The sequence below is a fragment of the Tenrec ecaudatus genome, chromosome 1, assembly GCF_050624435.1.
Source record: "Tenrec ecaudatus isolate mTenEca1 chromosome 1, mTenEca1.hap1, whole genome shotgun sequence".
Taxonomy (NCBI): Eukaryota; Metazoa; Chordata; class Mammalia; order Afrosoricida; family Tenrecidae; genus Tenrec; species Tenrec ecaudatus.
This window is the reverse complement of record NC_134530.1, coordinates 65,554,536-65,575,737: the sequence shown is the minus strand read 5'-3', so window position 1 is coordinate 65,575,737 and position 21,202 is coordinate 65,554,536. Positions and strand designations below refer to the sequence as shown.

Sequence of the window (21,202 nt, the reverse complement as noted above, 5' to 3'; positions counted from 1 at the left end):
CCTGTGGGTTCCAGAGTCTGTTTATGAGAGTTCAAAACCCAGTCTTTCTTCTGAGACCTAACTATCGTATAGTAAATAATAATGCCTCATTGACTCAACAGCAATGGGTTGTGGGGGTTGACTTTATGGGGTTGTGAGAATTTAACAATTTAATACCCATAAAGTGCTTAGAACAATGCTTGGTATATACTCTCATACTCACTGCTGTTGAGTCTGACGCAGAGGCTCTATAAGGCAGAGTAGAACTGGCCCTGTGGGGTTCCAAGACTAACTCTTTATAGGAGTAGAAAGCTTCATCTCTCTCTCTCAAAATGGTTGGAGTGTTTGAACTGCTGATCTTGTCATTAGTAGCCCAACGAGTCACCCACTGCACCAGCAGGGCTCTTGAATGCACATGGTAAGTCAGGGGTGCTCAATACGTCAATCACGATCTACTGGTCGATTACAAATGTAGTGTGGGTAGATCGCATGGCATTACAAAATAGACGTAAGCCTATCATCAGGCCCATCACTTAATTAATATACAGAACAGCCAATCAGATGCAATCTTAGGACAGGTGTTAAATGCTTGTGCAAACAACTGCACTAAGTGCAGCAAAACTGATAAGCTAAGTTATCGCCAATTTTTAGACCTTGGTTGTTTTTTTTTTCTTCTCTTAAATGTAAGAAAGGGTATTAAAATGAGCCGGGGAGCTGGACCAAGAAAGAAGACAAAAAGTATCACTTTCATACAGAATGGAAGATTTTGATACTACAAGCCAGCATTCGGGTGAAGTCCAGAGTGCATGAACAGTTCTGGAACTTACTCGCAGAGGGAAAGTACCCAAACATGAGAAAAATGTACTACCTCCTTGACTGCGTTATTCAGCTCTACTTATATATGTGAGTCAGCCTTTTCCCACATAAAGATCGTTAAGTACCATTCCACCATAAGTGATGATCATTTGTGCTTGAGGCTGGCTGTCAGCAGCTACTGTCTGGATTATGCATCCCTGGCTCATTCTATTCAGTGCAGTCATCAGAGTAAACTCAGGTAATGACAAAACATTTACATGGTTAATTGTATTGTGTTGTGTAGTATGGACTCATGCGGTTATGAAGCCACATAAACATACATTGTACACATAATGAATTCTCAATGCATTTATGAATAAATGTAATAAATAAATAAAAATATGTTTTGCATTTTTGTAGTTGGTAGATCATTTTGACCTGATCATTTTATAAGTAGCTTGCATGCTGAAAAAATGTGAGCACCCCTGCAGTAAGTATTGCATTTTATGATTCATTTCCTCTAGAACTGGGTTGATTAATATGGTAGCCATTTGGTCAGTGTAACTAAGGAACCAAATTTTAATTTAATTTTTATTGCACTTACAAGTAAAAATTGGTATTACTTCAGGTGCTAGAAAAATTTTAGTGTATTTGGAACAACTTGATTATGCAAGTCATCTTTTCCAACTCTAAATTTTATGAAATTTAAGTACAGATCAAGTATTTTTATGAAAACTTAGCATCTGAATCTCTCTCTATATATAATACATCTCAGATTTTAAAGATATAGTATGAAAAAGAAGGTAAGGTATTTTTTTAATATTTTAATAAAAATTATATGCTGAAATGATAAGACTTTAATATATTGACTTTAATAAAATACATTACTAATTCTTTTCACCTGTTGCCTATTTAATCTTTTTCTATGTGACTATTAGAAAAGAGAGGGCCAGGAATCAACTTGACAGCACACAACATCAAAAACTGTAAAATCAAACGTGTGGCTGGAATGATAGATCTTTTAGTAGCACTGCTCCAGACCCTGCATCAGGGGAAGGACAGCTCTCTGGAGAAGCATATGGACTGGGAAATAACTTTCCAAATTAAACACCCAACACTGGAGTCTTCAAAATACCCCTGTTTACTGGACCATTCCCACTACATTGATCCTACCCCCATACTGAAAATCAGTGCCTTTTATTCAGCTACACGTCTCAGTGTGCAGGGAGGGGGAGTGCAGGTGATTAGCCTCTGTTCTATGCTAATATTACAAAGGTTAAACATCTATCGATGATTTTCATGAAATAAGCTTATGAACCTGTCTGGTCTAGTACTAACTTAGAAAATTATTCTTTGAATAAAGCCTACCACCAATCCCCATCCAATGAAGCACATAGATTTAAAGTGAGAAAAAATTAGATTTAATCGAGTAATGAATTGCTGGATCAGAAGCTGAAGCAGTTAAGGCAGGCACCTGGTGTTCTAGAAGTTGAATTTCTGGAGTAAAAAGGGAAAAGCAAACTAAAAAATGCTAAGCAACCATAAACTTTTATGAAGTGGAGCTGGGCTTATGTGATTTTTCTTCCCATCCTTGTTGTCCCCTGCTGATTCTGTGATTATCTATAAAGGTTTTCTTATTTAAGTGGCATTATTCTCAGAAATTAGCATGAAGAAGGTTCTTAGTAAATAATGAATCAGTATGAGCAAACGGTACCACTCTTCTAACGGAACTGTTTGGAAAGCTTATTGTATTCATTCTGCCCCACCTCTGAATTATTTTATTTTTAAATCATTGTTATGCTTTAGCTGAATATGGTACTTCAAAAGTTGTTTCTTACTATCTTTACCAAGTGAGTTTTCTAGAGAAGAGTGCCTCTTCCTGAGATTTTTTTTGCTGTTTCAGGTTTAGGCATATTTTACTAGAAACTTCTTTTATAATGAGGAATAAGGTAGACTCAAGTTTTCCACTCAGAAGCAGATGTCAGGCAATACCACAAATTGCTTTGAGAAAGATAACTGCTATCATTTGTTAAATTCTATTTCTGTAGTAGAAATAAATTCACAGTTATAAAGGTAGGTGATGAACAAACATGTGCTTACAGCTAGTTTGTAGTAAATAAAGAACCTGCTGGGAAGAAACTATAAGAAAACCCGTAGTCCTAACCTGACTTTTTTAGGTTAAAACACTGAAACCCTAAGGAAGTGACTTTAAATGACAGAATAAACAAGTCAGATCATATATTCTTTTTTTTTTATGGTACAGAGACACCATGGTTGCACTGTTTTTTCCACTCCAAGTTTATAATCCGTGTAGGATTTATACAGTACCATAGATAAGCAATTGGGAAAATCTGCTGCAAAATACTTCCTTAAAGTGTTAAAGAACAAAACTACCACTTAGAGAACTAAGGTGCGCCGAGGCCCAAGCCAGAGTACTTTTAGTTGTTTCTTGTGCGTGTGAAATCTGGACAATAAATAAGACAAGACAGGAAAGGAATGATTGTATTTGAGTACTGGTGCTAGTTAAGAATATTGAAAGTACCACGACTCCCCAAAGAACAAACAAATCAGTCTTGGAAGAAGTACAACTAGAAAGCTCCTTAGAGGCAAAGATGGGGAGACTTTCTCTCATGCACTTTGGATAGGTTGTCAGTAGAGACTAGCCTTTGGAGAAGGCTCATGTTTGGTAACGTCGTGGATCAGTGAAAAAGAGGAAAACCCTCAACAGGATGGATTGATGCAGTGACTGCCAACATAGACTCAAGCAGGTATGATTATAAGGATGGTGTAGGATCAGGTAGGGTTTTGTTCGGTTGTACATTGGGCTGCGGTGATTCAGAACCAACTTGAGGGCACCTATGGCAATGTAACAACAAAGATAATGCTAAGAATTCATAACTCATTTTTTAAGATAGGCAGTTAAGAAGTTTGGAGGGACTTGAACAATTTATAGCTGGTACTGTGTCAAGAAGTTTCAGTGAGTTTATGTACTTGCCTCAGTAGCCCAAGTAGTTTAAGGCTTAATCTACTCTGATCAGGATTCTATGTCTGAGGTATAGTTTTCTGTGCACAATTCTATCCTGTTAGACTATTAGGATATGGTTGATCTTGCAATCTCTAGTACTTTGTAGCATAGACATAGTTAAAGGTCTACTTGTTAACTGATTAAAAAAAAAAAAGTAAATGGGCTAATGGTCTCTTAGCAGTCCCCAAAGCCATATGAATCTGATCTCAGACTTTCATTTGTCACTATGAAAAGCTTTTATTAAGTGGCTCCTGTCTGTAGAGGGTGACGTGTGCTCAACTCCTCACTCTAGAGGACCCCAGGGAAATAAGTCATTCTTAGGTGCTTAACGTTCCAGAGAGCTACAGGTTTGTTCCATTACACATTTTTATTTAAAAAAAACCATTTTAGTTGGAAGTGATTCTGAAATGAATTGCACTTAAAAAAATTAGTTTGCTGAACCTAATTTAACCTTTTCTTGATAACCTAGATCTTGTTGTCTGTGTCTCCCCACCCCCTGCCCAACCCCTGCCTTTGTCTCCTTGTGTATGTATATTGTGTATTTATAAAAGAGGTTATCAAATTCATTATTATAAGAATTTAGTAGACATGTAAGTATGCAAGTTGTATAAATGTTAGAAATAGTTTATGTAAAAGATTCTAAAAATATCTAAAGTCTTTTCTAGATATAAAATAGCATTAATAAATCAGACCTTCACATTGAATGTCCAACATGCATTTTTTTGGGTTATACCAAAGTCCTCCATATGTTGTATTTCATGAATTTTTAGTAGTTTAGCCCAAAATTATACAATAAAGAGCTTGTAAGAAAAACTGTTTTCTTGTAAAAATGCGTTTTTAAGTCTGCAAGTCATGTTAACTTTGAGAGCTGCTGGCCTAGGTAGCTCTATCCTTGTACTAATAATTTGCACAGCACTTAAATGCTTGCTAATCCTCTGTACATTTTTTGAGAGGGCTTTAAAACATTTGTGGGAAAAATGGAATTAAGAGATAATGGAATTTTTTCCATGAGCTTTTTGAAGTGAGTAGTGTAGGGAAGGGATTGTCTTGTTTTAAAAAACTACACTAGAACTCACAACCTTCCTCTGGTTTTTAAATGCTTCCTCCCCCAACAATCATGATCCCGATTCTACGTTGAAAACCTGGTTAGATCAGAGGATGCACAGCAGTACAGATGGGAACTGGAAACACAGGGAATCTAGGACAGATGAATCCCTCAGGACCAGAGGTGAGAGTGGCGATGATACCAGGAGAGAGGGGGGCTGTAGAAAGGGGGAACCCATCACAAGGATCTACATATAACTTCCTCTCTGGGGGATGGGCAACAGAAAGGTGGGTGAAGGGAGACACCGGGCAGTGTAAGATAAAATAAAATAATAATTTATGAATTATTAAGGGTTCATGAGGGCGAGGGAGGGAAAAAAGGAAAATGAGCTGATTCCAGGAACCCAAGCGGAAAGCAAACTTTGAGAATGATGAGGGCAACGAATGTATAAGTGTGCTTTGCACAGTTGATGTATGTATGGATTGTGATGAGTTGATGAGCCCCAATAAAATTCTTTTAAAATCTTAACTATATAGCACTTACTCACACCAGTTCAGAACATTTCCCCTGTTAGAGTTACACTGTTCTCCAAGCAAGAACTTGGACTGTCTTTATCTTCCTCTCCTTTTTCCGCATAAACCAGCCAATGGAAAATATTCAGTGCAGAGGCTGACAGTAAGTTCTCAATAAGTGTTAGTTTTCTCTTCACTACATCCCCATTTCTATCCTTTCCAAGTGTAACGACAAACATCGGCATTTTTCACAAGTTTTTCTTGATCTAAGCTTTGAAATCCTATTCATGGAAGATGAAGATCTTTTGTATTTGGACTTGATTCTGAGTCTCCTCTTGCATTTTTTATTTTTAAAAAGTGGATTCTAAGCTGTAAAAGCCCCCAATAAAATGATTAAACAAACAAAAAAAAACTACACTAGGCAGGCATAATGGGACAAAACAGAGCACGCACTTAGCAACTGTGTGGTCTTGGGTGCTTTAATTAACCTCCTAACTTCAGAATTCAGATTTTTATTTAAAAACCAAAATGAAAATTATACCAAATTGTTGGGTACTTTAACTCAAGTGACAAAGATTTTTTAAAAATGCCTAATGACCCATACCCCTACAGAAGACAACACTGGAGACACAGTGTGGAAATTGCGCCTGATCTTATCCCACCACACTGAAGCAAAACACTAAGAACGTGCAACAGAACAGCAAGTGGAACAGCAACGGAGTCCCCAGGGAATACTAAAAGTAGACTTTGGGGCCTGGTCTTTAGCACCACATCAGACTCGACCAGAAAACACTCCTAAAGCCAAATAACAGTCCTTGAACTAACTACAAGCTTTTCTTTGTTGTTGTATTGGTTTGGTTTTGTCATTGGCTTTTTGTTGTTGTTGTTTTATTTTCTTTTGTTGCTTGGCTTTGCTCTGTCTTGTTTTTGTGCATGTTATTTTCTCCATAGGTCTGTCTAAATAAGATTGGCTGGATGAACAATCTGGAGGAGAAAAAGCGGGAATGACAGTTCTGGGGGGACATGGCAGAGGGTAGTGATATTAACAACCCAGGGACAAGGGAACAACAAGAAATCCAAATCGGTGGTGAGGAGGGTGTAGGAGCCCCGGTAGGGTGTGATCAAGGGTAATGTAACTGAGAGGAATTACTGTAACCCAAATGAAGGCTCAGCGTGATAGTGGGACAAGAGGAAAGTAAAAGGAAATAGAGGAAAGAGCTAGGAGGCAAAGGGCATTTATAGAGGTCTAAATTAAGGCATGTACAGATGTAAATATATATATGACGATGGGGAAATAGGTCTATGTGCATATATTTATAGGTTTAGTATTAAGGTAGCAGATGGACATTGGACCTCCACTCACGTACTCCCTCAATGCAAGAATACTTTGTTCTATTAAACTGGCATTCCATGATGCTCACCTTCCCGACACAATCGCTGAAGTCAAAGCGGGTGCATGAGTAAATGTGGTGAAGAAAGCTGATGGTGCCTGACTATCAAAAGATACAGCATCTGGGGTTTTAAAGGCTTGAAGGTAACAAGCGGCCATATAGCTCAGAAGCAACAAAGCCCACATGGAAAAAGCACACCAGCCTGTGTGATCATGAGGTGTTGGAGGGATGAGGTATCAGGCATCAAAGAACAAAAAATAATATTATTGCGAATGAGGAGTGTAGAGTGGGGACCCAAAGCCCATCTGTAGGCAACTGGACATCCCCTTACGAAAAGGTCGCAGGGAGGAGATGAGCCAGTCAGGGTGCAGTGTAGCAATGATAAAACATACAACTTTCCTCTAGTTCCTAAATGCTTCCTCCCCACCCACCGTCATGATCCCAATTCTACCGTGCAAATCTGGCCAGACCAAAGGATGTACACTGGTACAGATAGGGTGATCCCTTCAGGACCAGTGATGAGGGTGGCGATACCAGGAGGATGGAGGGGAGGGTGGGATAAGAGAGGGGGAACCGATTATAAGGATCTACATATAACCTCCTCCCTGGAGGACAGACAACAGAAAAGTGGGTGAAGGGAGACATGGGACAATGTAACATATGACAAAATAATAATTTATAATTTTTCAAGGGTTTATGAGGGAGCGGAGAGGGAGGTGGGGGGAAATGAGTTGATGCCAAGGGCTTATGTGGAGAGCAAGTGTTTTGAGAATGATGAAGGTAATGAATGTACAAATGTGCTTTATACAATTGATGTATGTATGAATTGTGATAAGAATTGTATGCGCCCCCAATAAAATGGTTTTTAAAATGTCTAACAAGAATACCATGAATTAATCTCACAAACAAAATATTGAATGGAAGGAAAAGGAAGTGGACATAAAGGAATACCTGCTATGTAACTATATATATATATAGATAGATATATAAAGTTCAAAACAGGCAAAATTAATCTGTAATGTTAGAAGCCAAGAGAGTGATTACTCTTGGGTGGAATAGTGACTGGGAGATGGACCAAAGGAGCTAATTGGGTATAAGTCATGATCGGTTTTCTTGGTTTGGATATTGATTATATTACAAAAGTCCATTGAACTTTATGCTTACAGCTGATGTACTTTTTGGTATTGTATATGATGCTTTAATAAAAAGTTGCTTGCAAAGTGCCTAGGACAGAATTTAGCACATAGTTGACTCCCTTTTCCTATCATGGTTCCTTAAGTTAACAATGTGAAAGTCTATCTTAACAAAATTGTCCTACCTTCTTTTACTTTTAACTTAAAATTTTAAAAACTGTTTTATAATGGTTCTGTCTTCTGTTTCTAGTTTTATACCAAGTCATATTAATGATTATGGATGTACAGTTGGAGGTGTTTAGGTCAGTCAGACCAGGTGAACTTGAATATCTGACCACTGTGATATAGGATTAAATCAGGAACATGAATTTTGACTTGATATTTGTGTTAGTCTGGGTTAACTTGAGAAACAAATTCAAAGACACTTGTGTGTGTAGAAGAAAGAGTTTTATATAAAAGAGCAAATGTACATTGAGAAAACATTCCATCCCAGTCCAGATCAAGTCCGTAAGTCCAATATTAGCTCATATGTTTGATACCAGTATGCAAATTTCTCTTCAGACTCATGCAACACATGCAGATAAGCTGAATGCAAGATCACAGGCTAGTGGGTGGAAAGTCTTGTGGATCCAGTGGCAGTGGAAATATCTCAACACTGGCAGGGGTCTCCACATGACTCCTTCAACTTCAGGTCTCCAGCGTAGCTCCATGTGTCTTGTCAGTAGGAAGACGAAGCAGAGAGTGTATATGTCCTGCCTCCAGTGAGCTATTTATCTCTTTAGTGCCTCCAAATGAGGTCATCAAACTGCATCCAGATTGTCAGGCTAAACTCCACCCTTTCACTCGTAATAGTCTCAAGTTGACAACAGATTATGTAACAACCACAATATTATTCTCTGATCTTTATATGATCCAGTGATGTTTTACTTTCCAAATGGAGATTTTTAGTTTGGGGTAACAAAATTTTGACTGATATATTAACTTCATTATTTGCTTTTTTTCATAATAGAATATTGGACTTAGTCTTAATTTTTTTATACATCAAATACAACCATATTTACTATAAGGCTTGAAATGGTCACTGTTGCACCTTTCATTCTTTTCTTGTGTTTCTATCACTGAAAGAGAACTGTGTTAGTCTGGGTAAATTAGAGAAATAAATCCACAGAAACTCATATAAGAGAGTTTTATATAAAGGGTAAGTGTACATTTAGAAAGCATCCCAACCCTGCCCAGTCCAAGCCCATAAGTCCGACTTAGCCCATATGTCCAACACCAATCTACAAAATCCTCCTCAAGCTCACAAAACACACAATGACGCCAAATGCAGGAGGATCACAGGCCAGTGGGTAGAAAGTCTTTGCATCCAGTGGCACTGTAAGCATCAGCGCTGGCAGGGGTCTCCACGCGGCTTTTCCAGAATCCAGAGCTGCAACAGGGTAAGTTCATGTGGCTTCTCCTCCAGGATGTCTCACAGGAAGTGAGCCTTGCCAGGTGAAGCAGAGAACTGGCTAAGGCAGCCGCACACTGGTCTGATCATCAGAGAGCAAGAGACAAGAACTAGAAAGGCGAGGCTCACTGAGCTATTAATATCTCCACCCTTCAATTAATCCCACATGTGTTTGTCAGCCATGTTGGCACCATAAACCTTAACTATCACAAGAATCGTGCTTATTGTTTTTATCTTCCTGTTTCTGTACTAAAAGTATAGAAATAAACTTATGTGCTCATGTATAAGCTGAGTTTTTCAGCACATTTTATGCAGTTTTTGTGGTAAAAGCAGGTGCCTCAGCTGATATTCAGCTCAACTGATACTCGAGTATTTATGGTACTTAAGAATTTTTTTTAGAATACTGTTACAAAGAATTTAGGATTGTTGAAAAATCTGCTTTAAATATTGAGAAAGTTATTTATTCTGGTAGGCATGCCTAGACAATATGAAGAGACCAAAGAAACATATGACAATGTCTGCCCTCAGGAAGGGTAGAATCTTATAGTAGAGAGGCTTCTGGTATGTGAGGCAGGCAGAAAATAAACTTGCTTTTGGTGTTTTTCAGAGTGGCCCTTTGAGAGAAGATTTCTGGTAGAAACACTACCAAACCGAAAAACCAGACACTCATAGTGATCTTGTAGGACAGAGTAGGCTGACTCTTGGTTTCCAAGACTCTGAATCTTTATGGAGTACTTGTGGTTTTGAACAGCAGACCTATAGTTAGCAGCCCACTGCATAACCTACTATGCCACCCCAGCTCCTAGAAATACTACAAGGCCCCCTAAACCACAGAGAGATTATCATATAGATGTAGATGGAGCCAAGAGACAGAGAGAACTGACTGACTTCATCAGTGATATGTAAGAAGAAAAAAGTTAGTTAGTATGGAAGCACCCCTTATATATGCTAGACAATTTTAATTACCAAATGGATATTTAATTCATTTTAATTCTTTTCATTAAAATGAATGTCATTCAACTTTTACAAATTTTTTGAGGCAAAAAAAAACCAAACTAACCAAACAAAAAATTCAACTCAAACCCAGCGCCATCCATTAGATTCCATCTCATAGTTTAAAGCAGTGGTTCTCAACTTTCCTGATGCCGTCACCCTTTAATACAGTTCCTCATGTTGTGGTGACCCCCAACCATAAAATTATTTTTTGTTGCTACTTCATGACTGTAATTTTGCTACTGTTACGAACCGGGTGACCCCTGTCAAAGGGCTGTTCAATCCCCAAAGGGGTCACAATCCACAGGTTGAGAACTGTTGGTTTAGACACTTTTGTTTCCATTTTACAGATGCAGAAATCACATACTAAAGCTAATCTAATTACATGATATAACTAGTAACATCATGTTTCCCCACCCACCCGGCATCCCCAAATGCATGTTTATCAGTAGGTAGATAGCTTGGAAACAAGCTAAATGGGAAGTTACAAAAACTGTTGATAGCAGGTTACATTCACAACACACCCCTTCCTCACCCCCCACCACCCCTGAAAAGGAGTGCTGTGTTTTAACACAAGGACTTAATTTCTTGAAAGTTGTAATGTTTTTTGTTTTTCTCTTGTGACATGGTTTCATGAGATTGCCCAACCTTGATGCAGTGAGATCAGGGATGGCAAACTATATGGCCTGTGAGCCCGATCCATGCCTGTTGTTGAAATTAAAGTTTTGTTGCAACATGGCTATACTCATGTTGTTTAGGGCTCTGTTCATGCTAAAACAGCGGAATTTCGAAGTTGCAACCAGGGCTTCAAACCAGTTCAAACTAGTTAGTATGACTGATGAAGTGAAACCAGAATAGACCTGAAGTTGTAAAATTTGGGTAAAAAAAGAATGATAACATCACAATGGGGGAAATTACAGGATGAAAGCCTGGAGTGGAAGACTCGGGAGCTTGATATGGGTGATTGGTTTATTGCCAGGACTGGGGACAATGACACACATTCAAAGCCTTGTGGTCAGCTGCCATCTTTGAGCAAATCGCCACTGGTTGTAACTCTGCCTGTCAAGAGATTTGGTTGTTATACAATAGGGGTTCTCAAACTATGGCCCACAGGCCACATGTGACCTGCCAAGGACATTTATCCGGCCTGCCGGGTGTTTTTGCCCCATTTTGTTTTTTTACTTCAAAATAAGATGTGCAGTGTGCATAAGAATTTGTTCATCATTTTTGTTGTTTTTTTAAACTATAGTCCGGCCCTCCAACGGGTCTGAGGGATAGTGAATTGGTCCCCTGTTTAAAAAGTTTGAGGACCCTTGTTATACATGTACACTGCACTATTTTTCTAAGAGGGAGATTAAGTTTCTAGCAGGGCATAGACCTGTACTCTTCCCATTCTGGTTATTTTTCCCAGTTCACAGACTTTTTTTACAAATTTGGGTCCATTTTGGTTTTACTACATTGGAAATGACTAAGCTGAGATGCACTAGTTCAGAGCCCAGGTTGTGACAGAGACTGTATGGCCTGCAGAGTCTAGCCTTTGCTAGAAACAGATTGCCAGTGTCTGAAAGAGGCAGATGGCGCCCCTTGCTCTGGATCCAGTGTCCAGGAAGTCTTCTGGATTTCTTTGTAAATGAACCTTTAAGGTTAGATGGTCCTGTTCATGTGTCAATGAATATTTTAGTTTACATGATAGTTTTATTTTTCATAGTAAATTAATAAATAGCATTATATTGTATAAACATTTTATGACTTATAAATCTGTCCTCAATAATATTTTCAGTTTTTAAAATAATCAGGGTTCTGAACTTATAAAGCTTAAGGAAGTAAATTAGAAATTGGAAACCTAACCAATTTGCTGCCCAGGGGAAGCTTTGTCTGAGTGACTGGCCTGCTGGTTTCCTCTGATAAAGACGTAATTTCACTGCATGCTTCCTTTGATCTACAGCAGTTTGCATTTCTAATTTTTTTTGTCTTTTGCTTTTAGATTTCTCCATCTTATTAAGGAGGAATGATGGCCTGTTTGGTATAGCTGATGGTATCATGCAAAAACCAGATGTTCAAAAAGGTTAGAACCTATATTTATACTTGAAATAATCATCTTATACTAGGCTATGTTGAATATTTGTATAAAAATACGTTAGAGTGCATATAGGACTCTCACCATTTCTAATTTACCCTGCAATTTGAACAAATCCAGCATGTCATTATATAGCTCTTTATAGTTTATAAAGTACTCTTCACATAATTATCTGATAGTCTTCATAATAACCTTATAAAATAGGCACTGGTACTGTTGTTGTTTTATAGAAACAATGGAGGGTTAAAAGAGTTAATCAAAGTTTTGAAATAATATACTAAGTGCAAGATTTAGCCCTAGATCTTTTGCCCTTAAATCTTCTCCTTACTATATCAAAAATTCACCATTAATACCAGAATTTAGACATGCAAATATGTAAACTGTATAGCATTAGATGTATATAAAAGTCTATTTCTTACATTTTAAAGGTTCTTTATAGATGTAAGATATGGTTAGGTAAATCAGACTTTTACATCAAATATCTAACATACAGTAATTTGTGGTGATACCAGTTTGTTAGTCTGGGTAGACTAGAGAAACAAATTCATGGACACTCATGTGTATAAGAAAGAGCAATTGAATATTGAGAAAACACCCTAGCCCAGTCCAGACTGAGTCCATAAGTCTGATATTAGCCCATATGTTTGATACCAATCTATAAAGTCCTCTTCAGACTTACAAAATACATGCAATGATGCTGACTGCAGGAAGATTACAAGGCCAGCGAGTGGGAAGTCTTGTGGAGTTGTGAGCATCTCAGTGCTGGCACTGGTCTTCACATGGCTCTTTCAGCTCAGGGCACTTGGGAAGCTCCAAGTGTCTTGTCATCTGAAATGTCTCACAGGAAGTGAGCCTTGTCAGTAGAGAGTTTCCAATGGAGTCTATCTGTCTCCTGCCTCCAGCGAGTTATTCCTTAGCTGCTCCAAATGAGGTCATTAAGATGCGACCTGATTGACAAGCCAATCCCTTCACCCCTTCACTCTTAGTACTCAAATTAACAGATTATATAAATGCTACTTACAGATCCCTGTTATAAGTATAGCATTGTTATAGCGAACAAGCCCTTCCCAAGTTATTTCCTATCTATTATTTTAGCCTTATCTCACCTAAGCCTTATTATTCCTCTCTAGCTTATTTTTACTTCTTCCCAACTGCTGACTGTTGTCCAAACGAGCAGACCATTTCCTTATTTTAGTACCTTTGTCCTTTATTCACTTTGCATAGAATACCTATTCTTTCTTCCTGTGACAGTCTTAGCTAAATCTTAGCACCTCTGTGTAGTTTTTCTCAAATATCCAGGCAAAGTTAATCCTTCCTTCCTATTTTCCCAGAACACTTTAGAAAGCAAATTTCTGTTTTAGCAAAATTCACATTATATCATGAATGTGTGTATAAACTGTTACTTTCCTAATAACCTCTGCGTTCTTTGTGAGCATGTACTAGGGCTTACTTGCCTTTTTGCCCTTAACACACACCCACACTGTCTAGAATATCACTGCTAGGCTTAGATTTATTTTGGTTCATGACAAGAATAACAGCTTCAACCCTCTCTTTAAAGGGTCCAGATCTTACCTCTAATCTAAATGGGAGATTTATACGAATGTAAATGGGAGACAGACATATTCACATTCCTTCAAAGCTTATGACTACATCACTGCCATCAAGCCATTTCCAACTCATAGGCATCCTACAAGAAAGAGTAGACCTGCCCTTGTGGGTTTTAAAGACTGCAATCTTTATTGGAGAAGACAGCCTCATCTTTTTCCTGAGAAGCAACTGGTGGTATTGAACTGTTTACCACAACACATAACCAAAAGCTCATAAATATACATAAATTAATTTAGTACATGGTTGAGGTAGAATAGTGAAATCCAAGCTAGGTGAAGTTATTAAGAAAGGACTTATCTAGGTTCAGGGTGAATAAACTGTGACCCTAAGGCTAAGTCCTGTTCATTGCCTATTAGTGTAAATAAAGTTTTGGGTTTTTTATTTTGTTTTAACAAACAAATTTATTTTCTCCCAGTGTAAAAGACTTGAAGTCTGAGTTCAGGGTACCAGCTATAAGGTAAAGGGTCCAATAGTAAGACTGTCTGCAGTTTCCAGCCAGCTTTAATCCTCCTCTATTTGTTTACAAAGAAATCCTTGCTAACACAGTCGCGGGGGTGGGGGGAAATTACCATGAAAGTTCTTTTGCAAAGTTTTATTTTTTATCCTATTAGAAATGGATACTCTTGAACCAAAACAAAAATGCTGGTCATATGAGGCTGGTTTCAAAATGAAGATTGTGTCAAGAGCAGAAGCGAACAATAACAGTATTGCAAGTAGGGAATTCTGTGTTGACGAAAAGCAAGTGAGGGAGTGGCGGAAAATGAAGGCTGACTTGGAACAGATTCCAAAAGCTAAAAAAGCTCGTCGTGGTTTAACGTCTTTTTATGGGGCTCTAGAGAGTGAATTGCATAAATGGCTTATGGAGTGTCGTCAAAATGGTTACTGCGTAACACACATGAGAATCTGAATATATGCTCTACAAATGGCTAAGGATGACAAATATAAAGCACCACGCACTGAAAATTTGCTGCGTCAGCAGGATGGTGTACCTGCTTCATGAATAGGTTTGGCCTACTGGTATGTTTGAGACAAAGAACAAAGATTTCCCAGAAATTGCCAAAAGACCTTGAAGAAAAAATTATGTCATTCCAGTCATTTATTATAAAACAAAGAAGGATTTATAACTATGACCTGGCGATATTGGGATTATGGATGAAACTGCCATGACTTTGATCTTCCAAGCAACAGAACTGTGGCAAGTTTAGGAGAAAAAAACATTTTTCTCAAAACCACAGGAAATGAAAATTTAAAAAAACACTTTACAGTTCTATCATGTTTGGCTAATGGAACTAAGCTGTGTCCTGTCATTATTTTTAAAAGAAAGACCTTGCCTAAAAAGATCAATTTCCTACCAAGAATTACTGTGCGTGCACATGTTAAAGGTTGGATGAAGACGGAACAAAAAAAATGGCTGGAAGAAATTTGGAACCGACGACCAGGAGCAGCCTTAAAGAAAAAGCCATCATTACTTGCTTGGAATATGTTCAGAGTCCACCTATCAGATGACATTAAAAAATTGACAAATCTAGTAAAGTTACTTAAGCCGTTATTCCACATGGGCTTACATCTGTACTGCAGCCTCCGACGAATCTTTGGATAAGCCTTTTAAAGACCGTGTGCAAAGGATGTAGCATGAATGGATGTCATCTGGTCAAGCCCAAGTAACAAAAGGAGGAAATCTCATGAAGCCTGACATAGAGTTAATAGCAAAGTGGGTTCGAGATGCTTGGGAAGACATTCCAGAAGACATGGTACAATGTGCCTTCCAGAAATGTAGTATTAGTAATGCTATGGCTGGCAGTGAAGACTGCGCTTTGTATGAAAATGACAGCAGTGATGGTGATGACGGCGATCTTAATGAGGACAGCGTCTATGATGACCTCACACCAGCTGAAGCTCGCCATTGGGATATGGATGATGATGAGAAATCCAGTTTTGAAGGATTTTAACTCTTTACATTTTAGCTTGGTTGCTGATTGAGCTCAGGGAATAGTACTATTAAGGTATTATTGTTGATACCTTATTGTTTTTGTTGAACCTATTTTCCACTTACTGTGCTGGTTTACTAATGTTAAATGACTTGTCCTTTTATTTGTTTTTTATTAAAAAATATTTAAATACATTACCCCACTGATGTCTCAATTTTTAGTAATTTTATTTTCATTTGTTTTGATTATTGAAACTCACCAATAGCTTCTGCATTTTCTACCCTAGGCTTATACTCGAGTCAATCAGTTATTCTGGTTTCCCAGGTAATAATTAGGTACCTCGGCTTATACTCAGGTCAGCTTATATTCGAGTATATATGGTAAATACTGAAGAACATCATTTATTCTCTCTCTTGCTGTTCTTCTTGCCCTGCAGGCTCTCTGAAATACCTGTAGCTCTCTCTCTCTCTTTCTTCACCTTCTGGTATGGCACATGTCTGTCCTTCTGTCTCTTTTTCTCTCCAGCTCTCCCTTTCTGACTTTCAGTTATTCTCTCTTTTACTCTGTCTTCCAATTTCCCCTCACCCTGCCCACTTTACTCTCATTCCATTCTAAACACCTGGGCAGGTCATTAACTCTAATAAAACCTGTTAATTAAAACCCACTCTGTGGGTCCACTTTCCTTTTATTCCCATTCTAACATAGGGGAAAAGTTTCCCTATTGCAGTGGTTCTCAACCTTCCTAATGCTGCGACCCTTTAATACAGTTCCTCATATTGTGGTGACCCCCCCAACCATAAAATTATTTTTGTTGCTACTTCATAACTGTAATTTTGCTACTGTTATGAATTGGGTAACCCCTGTGAGAGGGTCGTTTGACTCCCAAATGGGGTCACAACCCACAGGTTGAGAACCGCTGCTCTATTGGCTCTTCTTTCTTTGGACTTGATATTCCTGCAGGAGATCTTCTTGTGTCTTGGCATCAGTCTTCCCTTGAGTCTGTGAGATTCGAGGCACGGTGATCCCTGGACCCGTTTGCTTCCAGCTCTTTTTCTTGGAGTTAGTCTTTTTGATCTATGCTTGCTTACTTATTCCTTTCTATATCTCAAGTGAATTGATTTAAGATAAAGGTAATCCTATGGTTTATACCCTGCCCCATTAACGTGTTGTGGTTGTTAGGTGCCATGGAATTTGCTTTGACTCATTTCAACCCTCGGTACAGCAGAAAGAAACACTGCATGGTCCTGTGCCATCCTCACAGTTGGTCTTGTTTGAGTCCATTGTTGCAGCCACTGTGTCGATCCATCTTGTCGCGAGTCTTCTTTTTTTGCTGCCTCTTTACTTTTCCAAGCACGATGCCCTTCTCCAGGGATTGGTTTCTCCTGACTACATGTCTAAGGTACATTAGTTGAAGTCTCTCCTTTCTTGCCTCTAAGGATCATTCTGACTGTGTATTTCTTCCAAGACAACTCTGTTTGTTCTTTTGGCAGTTTATGATACTTTCAGTATTCTTCACCAGTACTATAATTCAAAAACATTGATTCTTTTTGGTCTTTCTAGTAAATGTCCAATTGTGACGTGCATTTGAAGTGGTTGAAAATGATGATGACAACAAATGTGTAAATGTGCTTGACACAATGGATGGATTGATGGATTGTAATGAGAGTTGTTTAAGCCCTCAATAAAATGATTAAAAAAAGTATTGAAGAGATTGAACTCTGGAAATGTTTGAACAATTTTGAAATGATTGAACTATGGAAAATTCCATGGCTTCGATCATGTTCACCTTATTTCTCAAAATGATATGTTTGCTTTTTAAGATTTAAAAAAGTTTTTGTAGCCATTATGCCCAAAGCAACACATTTGATTTCTTGACTTCTGTTACAATGGCTGTTGGTTTTTGATCCAAATAGAATGAACTCCTTGACAACTTTGATTCTTGACCATTTATCATACTGTTTTGTTTTTTGTTCCCCAAGTTATGAAAATTTTTGCTATCTTTGCGCAGTACAGACGTACTGACGTTAGTGATGTCAGAGCATCAGGCAGAGGAGAGCAGAGCCAAGTGTACGTCATTTGCATTACTGCATTAAGAATGTCCTTCGCTACAGTGACTTCCTTTGTTCAACCAAGGGGCATTGTCTAGAGATGTTTTAAAGTCTAAAATCCTAAAAAGATTTTCCTTTGGGAAGCCAAGGGTGGTTCCTTTGGGCACCAAGGATGTACCTGGAATCGCTTCTAGGGAGCGTGAATCTTTTTATGTATTTATTTTTTCTATTAAGAAATAGTCACGAGGTGTTCGTAAAACACATATATTGTTGCTCTAATTTATAGTTTAAGAGGTTAAAGAGCTAGGGTTAGAGGCGAAAAAATAATGATAAAGTTCCTATAAGTGCTTGCTTGTTTATAAACTAGGAAAAGGTATTTAACTACATAGCTAATAACAATTTATGGATAATGTTAAAAGAACAGAAATTCTAGGAGACTTAATTATGCACCTATAACAACTTAACACCAATCAAGAGGCAGTTGTTGGAACAGAACAAAAGGGTAAATTGGATTTAAAAGTGTGCAACAGAATTCTATCTTGTCACCTTACTTATTCAGTCTGTATATGAGTAAATATTCTAATAAACTGAACCATGTAAATAAGAGTAGGGCATCAAGACTGGAAGAGAATTTATTAACAACCTGAAACAAAATTTCCAACAATCACACGGGAGGCAGTATACAAGGGAGTACACACCCTCCAAACAAACAAACCAGAATTGCCTTAAGCAGAGCACAGCTTTCATAGTACCCATTTTGCCTGCTGGGCAAGCATTGAGCAACTCGCTCTGAATTAGTGCCCCCAGTGCCATCACCTGGGGAATTCTCTGGCACTGGGAATTTTTTCTTTCTTTTAAAAAAATCATTTTATTGAGGGCTCGTACAATTCTTATCACAATCCATACATCCATCCAATGTTTCAAGAATATATGTACATTTGTTGTCATCATCCTCAAAACATTTGCCTTCTACTTGAGCTCTTAATATCTGCTGCTCATTTTCCCCCGCCCTATGTCATGAACCCTTCATCATTCATATATTATTATTATTTTGTCATATTTTACACTGTCTGACGTCTCCCCCCGCCCTCTTCTCTGTTCTCCCTTCCCCAGGGAGGAGGCTATATGTAGATTCCTGTAATCAGTTCTCCTTTCTACCCCACATTCTCTCCACCCTCCAGGCATCGCCACTCTCATCACTGGTTCTAGAGGAGTCATCTGTCCTGGATTCCCTGTGTTTCCAGTTGCTATCTGTACCAGTGTACATCCTCTGGTCTAGCCAGATTTGTAAGATAGAATTAGGATCATGATAGTGGGGGTGGGGCAGGGAGGAAGTATTTAAGAACTAGAGGAAAGTTATATGTTTCATCGTTGCTACCCTGCACCCTGACTGGTTCATCTTCTCTCCACAGCTTCTCAGCAAGGGGTGTCCGGTTGGCTACCATTGGTCTTTGAGCCTCCACTCTGCATTCACCACATTTTCAATGATATGATTTTTTGTTCCTTGATGCTTGATACCTGATCCCTTTTACAGCTCGTGGTCACACAGGCTGGTGTGTTTCTTCCATGTGGGCTATGTTGCTTCTCAGCTAGATGGCCACTTGTTTATCTTCTAGCCTTTAAGACCCCAGACACTATATCTTTTGATAGCTGGGCACCATCAGCTTTCTTCACCCCATTTGCTTATGAAAACATTTGGCTTCATTGATCGTATCAGGGAGGTGGGCACCCACTGATAAGGTTTTTAGCTCTTTGATGTCTGATAACTGGCCCCTTCTGCACCTTGTAGTCAGACAGGCTCATTTGCGTCTTCCATGTGGGCTTTGATACTTCTCAGCTAGATGGCCATTTGTTTATCTTCAAGCTTTTAAGACCCCAGATGCTATATCTTTTGATAGCCGGGCACCATCAGCTTTCTTCACCACGTTTGCTTATGCATACGTTTGTCTTCAGTGGTTGTGTCAGGAAGGTGGGCACCCACTGATATGATTTTTAGCTCTTTGATGTTTGACAACTGATCTCTTCAACACCTCATGGTCAGCCAAGCTGGTGTGCTTCTTCCATGTGGGCTTTGATGCTGCTCAGCTAGATGGCCTCTTGTTTATCTTCAGGCCCTTAAGACCCCAAACTCTATATCTTTTGGTAGCCAGGCACTGTCAGCTTTCTTCACCACATTTGCTTATGCACACATTTTTCTTCAGCAATCGTGTTGGGAAGGTGTGCATCCTGGAATGCCAATTTATTAGAACAATATGTTCTGGACATCCGTCAACTTCCTGATCGGACAAAAATATAGATTCTTAGTGCATTTGGAGTTTGTTCCACCCAGTCAGACTGTTAATCAAACTTTCTGTTTAGAGGTTCTGAAAAGATTGCATAACAGTGTGCGACAAACTTGCCAAATTTGTGGAAGATGGGCACTGGTTTTGCCACCACAACAATGCACCTGCTTATGTAGCCATCTCAGGGTGCCAGTTTTTGTCAAAATACAGTGTGCCTTTTACCCCACACACCTTACTCACCTGACCTCGCTCCTTTTTGTTTCCACAAATGAAGAAGGACATGAAAGAACAGCAATTTGACCAGGTAGAAGAGGTGAATTAAAAAATGAGGGAGGTGCTGTCAGCCATCCACACAGATGAGTTTGAAACACATTTCCAAAAATGGAATCACAGATTTGACAAATGTATTAAGTGGAATGGAGAGTACTTTGAAGGTGATAAGGTTGTTTTGTTAAAAAAAATTAAATACATTGCTTTCTCAAATAGAATGTAAATATGTTTAGAAAATAGTTAGGGCAACATATGTACAAATATGCTTGATACAATTGATGTATGGATTGTGATAAGAGCTGTAAGAGCCCCCAATAAAGTGATCTTTTTTTAAAAAGAAAATACCATGGCTTAGGTCAGACACACCTTAGTCCTCAAAGTAATATCCTTGATTTTCTACACTTTCTAGAGGTCTTGTGCAGCAGATTTACTCAAGGCAGTGTGTCATTTGATCTCTTAACTGCTGCTTCCCTGAGCATTGATTATGGATCCAAGAGGAAATCCTTGACAACTTCAATCTGTTCTCCTTTTATCATGCTGTTACCTTTTGGCTCAGTTGTAAGAGGTTTTGTTTTCTTTACCTTGAGTTGTAATCCATACTGCAGGTTGCAGTCCTTGATCTTCATTAGCAATAGCTTCAAGTCCTCCTCACTTTCAGCAAGCAGG

General features: G+C 38.6%; 1 protein-coding gene across 1 annotated transcript in view; it reads left to right on the top strand.

Moving 5' to 3' along the window:
• Positions 1–21,202, top strand: part of SCMH1 (Scm polycomb group protein homolog 1) — a 197,443-nt gene that overhangs the window by 16,447 nt on the left and 159,794 nt on the right. The window contains 1 exon segment of the mRNA XM_075554608.1: positions 12,308–12,388. The gene's annotated coding sequence lies outside the window, so the exon portion shown is untranslated.